This window comes from Podarcis vaucheri (genome assembly GCF_965113315.1).
Source record: "Podarcis vaucheri genome assembly, chromosome: 2".
Classification (NCBI taxonomy): domain Eukaryota; kingdom Metazoa; phylum Chordata; class Lepidosauria; order Squamata; family Lacertidae; genus Podarcis; species Podarcis vaucheri.
In genome coordinates this window covers 57,138,531-57,144,104 of record NC_138760.1, presented here as the reverse complement: position 1 = coordinate 57,144,104, position 5,574 = coordinate 57,138,531, and the positions used below count along the sequence as shown (strand labels likewise).

General features: G+C 45.9%; 1 long non-coding RNA gene across 1 annotated transcript; it reads left to right on the top strand.

Moving 5' to 3' along the window:
* Positions 1-400: 400 nt before the first annotated feature.
* Positions 401-3,634, top strand: LOC309526990. The gene is made up of 3 exons (XR_014217040.1): positions 401-496; positions 1,936-2,225; positions 3,337-3,634. It is a non-coding gene; the product is annotated as an uncharacterized lncRNA (long non-coding RNA).
* Positions 3,635-5,574: the final 1,940 nt, after the last annotated feature.

Genomic DNA, 5,574 nt, shown 5'->3' with positions numbered 1-5,574 from the left:
AGTCTAATACCAGCTCATACTCAAATTATCTCTGAGGTAAATGAAACACTCCCACAATGCATTTGGCTAGTTATGCAGGGTTTTTATCAAAGCAGAGAAACATTTCACACTGACCTCAGCTGAGCAGAAGCGTATGCCCAAAGTATGAGGATTGATAGACCTTTTATTTTTATCCTAGTGAGAGCAATGGTGCAGGTGCTAAAGCAATTTATTTGAGTGTCTAATTCTATTTTGAGTCTGACTTGTCTTGTCAGCTCCATAGAACTTAACAGTTCACAGGTGTTCTCAGGAATAGCTCCAGCACACTTAAAGAAATTATTAGAAGGGTACGGATTGTGACATAACACTGTTCCCTGCCAAAATTGGAATTCATTGGGGAATGCGGTCTTTCAAATGCAGATCTAGGGATCAGCGTTCGTGCCTGCATAACCTTGAAGCTGCACTGCAACATGGCTCCGTATTGGCGCAGTGCTTTACCACAGGTGTATTCCTCAAAGTAGGTGAAAAGGAGAGGCTGTGTGGTGAGGTGTCAAGAGCGCCAGACAAGGAATGACTTTCTAAACCCTCCCACTCAGCCATGAAACCCACTGGGTGACTGTGGGGCAGCCACTCACTCTCAGCCTGGCCTACCTCACTGGGTTGTTGTGAGACAAAGGGGGGATAGCTGTGTGAACACTGTCCCAAACTCCTTGGAGGAAGCAGGGGACAAATGTTTAATTAATTAATTATCGGAAGGTACAGCACATGCTTGTGCACACAGAAGATCCCAGTAGCAACTTCAGTGACAAGGATGACTGGAAAGATCTCTTCCTGAGGCCATAGAGCTCTCCTGCCAGTCAGAGAAGGCAGCACACTGTTGTAGGTGGACATATGGCCTGTATAAAGCAGCTTCAGTGGGGCCCATGTAGAATCATAGAATTGTAGAGTTGGAAGGGACCCCAATGGTCATCTAGTCCAACCCCCTGCAATGCAGGAGTCTCAACCAAAGCATCCATGGCAGATGGCCATCCAACCTCTGCTTAAAACCTCCTAGGGAGAGGATTCTACAACCTCCCAAGGAAGACCATTCCACTGTCAGGCAGCTCCTGCTGTCAGAAAGTTCTTCCTCATGTTTAGCCAAAATATCATTTCTTGTAACTTGAAGCCATTGGTTCAGGTCCTACCCTTTGGAGGGTACTTTGCAGTTTGCACTAATTTTCTATGCTGTGCATTATATCTATATAGATTTCTAGGCACAATTTATTAAGTTTGTTGCCTATTAAAAAATTTTAAGGCTACCATGCAAACCATGGCTTCTGCAAAAGAACAACTTAGGCTGCAACCCCAGACACACATCCTAGGGCGTAACCCTCATTGAATTCAGTGGGACTTGCTTCCACATAAACATGCCTGAGGCTGCACAAAAGGATAACAAAGTGTTCCATAAAACATTGCTCATCTTATTTATTTCATTTATATTCCACCTTTCCTCCAAGGAGCTCGGGTAGCATACATGATTCTCCTGCTCCCCATTTTATCCTCGCAGCAACCTTGTGAGTGACTGGCCCAGCGAGCTTCACAATTTGAATCCTCGTCTCTCAGGTCCTAGTCTGGCACTACACCATACTTAACACTCCCTCCCCAACCTTCTCTTTTCTAGTTAAAAACCAGAACTGAGTTGAAAAACCACAGGCTTGAGAATGTCAGAAAATAATAAAATATGCCTTTTACCTAGTCCAGCTGGCAAGTCAAATCCCACAAAGTCCAACAGTCTGGATTTCTTATTAAGGTAGGAATTGCTCAGCCAAAGGAATTTTGGGTTGCTGGTGTGTGTGTGTGTGTGTGTGTGTGTGTGTGTAAAAACGTGGGTACTTTTATTTCTTGTCATTAGTAGTACACCCTGATCATACCTCTCCCCCCCCTCTGTTTTTCTCCTCTCTTTTTCTATGAACACAGAATGTATTGTGATGCTTCAAGGGCTCACCAAAGGATGGAGCCAGCCCCTCTGCATGCTTGCGTGCTTCTATTGTGCCAGAGCCATCTCAGCTATTCCAAATTCTGCGCCGCAGCCAGAGGTGATCACACCAAAGAAAGAAGGCAGGCTGGCGATAGGGACTGCTTGCCACGTAAAATCAGCCGAATGGTAATCCGAAGGGATGGAATTAACAACACTCTGGTGCTCACGCGAAAAATTAAAATGAACGCCACAAAGCCAGAGACAAGCCACCCACACAAGACAAAAAAAGGTAGCTGCCCAGGAGAAGCCATTGTAGAGAGAGAGATTAAATCCGCAGGGTTGGGAGGGAAGCAGTGGGAGCAGTAAGAGCATAAGAGAAGGTGTCACAATGATGGGTGGCGAGTTCTTCAAAGCCGTTCTTCTCCACTTTTCTGTCAGAACCAAGGAGGGCAGAGCCATTGAGAGCTAAATGGACCCGCTAAGGATTTTATTGATTGATTTAATGGAATTTGTACACTGCTTAATCATCAAAAACCTCTAAAGCAGTTCAGTCTCTCATTTAGCCTCTGGCACTAGTGCCATCAGGGCTAGCCAACATGGCGCCTTCCAAGGGTTGTTGGACTACAACTCCCATCTGTCCCAGCCAGCATGGCCTATGGCTAAGGATGATGGGAGCTGAGGTCCACAACATCTAGAAGGCACCATGTTGGCCACCGCTGGATGACAGAGGGTGGAATTCAATGTCACGTTCTTCCAAGTGTTCTGTCTGTGTAAGCATTCTGGTCTGCAAGACAGAATGATTCCCCCTCAACTCCCTCCACATGTTGTTCTGGTTGACCGCCCCTACCAACCAATTGTGGAGGGTGCAGGGGGGGTTAAATTCCATCACACATGTGGCAGTTCTTGTGCAGGGCTTCCATTAGCAGTTCGAAAGCACACCAGTTTAAGTAGATAAATAGGTACCGCTCCGGTGGGAAAGTAAACGGTGTTTCTGTGCGCTGCTCTGGTTTTGCCAGAAGCGGCTTAGTCATGCTGGCCACATGACCCAGAAAAGCTCTGCGGACAAACGCAGGCTCCCTCGGCCAGTAAAGCGAGATGAGTGCCAAAACCCCAGGGTCTTTCGCAATTGAATTTAACTGTCAGGGGTCCTTTACTTTTACCTTTTAGAACAGCAGTTTTAGGTTTTTCACAGCATGGTGATGAACTCTGATACTTACTAATGTCTGCAGATCTAGCTTCTGTTAAAGGCACGGGAACCAGGAGCCGTGAAAACCTCAGCAACCCTTTAATGCAAATTGGACATACACCCAGCTTTATACTGCAGAATTGCTTGTGTACTGGCATTGTACAACAGGCACATGAATGATGGTGGCTTTTTCCTTCCTGTGTTTTCCACGCAGCATTTAGATGACAGCACAGATGGTGACTGCTTCCTGACAAGAAACATGTCCATTAAAATGACTCATGAAGATAAGAGATCGTTCTAATCATAGGGCACAGACAGGACTAATTTATTATAGAAAGGGATTTGCTTTGCTGAAGGCTGCTGAAAAGGACCGCATCTTCCAAAAAGCTGGCGGTGAGAGCTATACCATAATATAGACATTATGGTGGTTCATTTACTGAGGTATGAAATGCTGGTAAAAAAACCACAAAACTGATTGGCAACAGAGTTAGGGTCAAACTGGACGTGACAGTAAGGAGAGCAGCTGGGTTATAAAAAGCAAAAGAAGTTAATACTATGCATGGAGGGGAGGCAATTTTTACTGGATTCACAGTGCAAGCGGGGGGGGGGGAGAGATTCAACCCTCTTCTCAACCAGTAGGAAGGATTGCCATTACACACCTGGCTTCTCCCATACCCTCCAAGCATCCTGCTTTTCCAGGGACAGTCCCAGAACTATGAAAGCCAACCTGGCTTCTGATTTGATCCTGAGATGTCCCTATTTCCCCTGCTAGCGCTATCACCACCAAGCTCGGGGAGGAGGATTAGCCAGGTGGCTATTTGTCCTAGGCCGTAGCAGCTGTGGCTGCGGTTGTGAGGGAGCACGCCATGGCTTCTCCATGGCTGCTGTTGCTGGCTCATAGCGGCTGCTGGCAAGGAACAGGCAAGGAGGAGAAGAGCCTGCCACTGCCGAGGCCCCGCCCCGCCTGACTCCAGCACTCCTGACAGTGTGCTTGCTCCTCGCCAAACTCCCTGCTGCCTCTGCTTGCTGGGAGGTGGCAGTGATGCCACTGCTGGGAGGCCCAGTGTGTGGCCACATCCATCCCTGCAGGCCAGGCCTGGAATCCAGCTTTTCTCATGAGGATAGGCTTTCCTTTTTTTTTTTTTTTTTTTTGTTCCAGCAGGATCCCTGTCCCTAACCTGCCTCACATTGTTGTTGTGAAAGGACTGCATGCACGATCCTAAGCTCCATGAAGGAAAGATGGGCAGATAATGCAGTAAGAAATAGGAAACAGCCAAACACCTGTGTTGTTGTGCACCTTCTCTTTTTCCCCCACCCACCCTTTTGACAAACGGCATAATGAAATGTCAAAGCACCTACTTAGCTGCATTTTATCTCCCTTTCTTGTACGTCAATCATGTGTGACAGGTCAGCCAAAAGCAGGGAGCTGCCTCCCATGCTCCTTTCCGAGTCTGATCTCATTGCCATGGATACTGCTGCCGACTGCAATCGCTCCGGCATTATGTCCGGATTTCCTCACAGGTGCAGATTTGATGCACATAAAAGAATAGAATTTAATTTCCAAGCAGATGCTGTTTATGGAAAGTGACTGTGAAGAGCCTGCCTTTGCTTGGGGTGATGCTTTAGCTGCGCTGCCTCCGATTTTCTTGCAATTACTTCGTAACGTCTAATTTTTATTTAAAAGTCTGCTATCAGATTGCTCTTTCAGGCTACAACGTGCAGAACTCTTGGATAAATTCCCGGTTTTTTTCTTATCTGCTTGGCTTCCTTTCAGGTTCAAAACATGCCTCTGTGGTAAGTCACAAACAGGCATTTGGAAGGCACATCTCTCCCTTAGTTTCTGCTGTCTTCCTTCTGTGAAGAGATGGCCTTTAATGACCTAGAAAAGGGCAAGGCAGATAAGGAGCTCAGGGATGCCTGCAACCTCCCAACATTTGCATACATGATAGCTATTCAAAATAGTCAGGGGAAGGAGAATCAATATAATTTGAGTATCTCTTCATCTGGGTTGGCCCAGATAACTGAAAATCTACTGGGGAAACCAGCCAAAATTTGGCTTTTTGAGGTGGGGTGGAAGGTGGGTCATGAATACCACTGAGAATAAGTCATGTGAAGCTCCTGGGTGCATACAAATGTGTTTCAAATATACATAAACCAGGAACGGACAAGTTTAACAACACATTTCTTTTATTCTTCCTCCCCTTCCCTCTACAAATACTCATCTTGAGTATTTTGATAATCACTGGATTTCTATGGGTAGGCACCAACCACTATCATCTTAACAGCATCACCTCAAGTCTTATCCTTTCACATGCATTTGATGACTTAAATATACAGTATTCAAAGATGCAACTAGCTGTGATGAATGATGATAATGATGGAAGACGATAATGATACTTAACACTTCTACAGCACTTTCAAAGTATTTCATATGGTTACAATCATGATCACA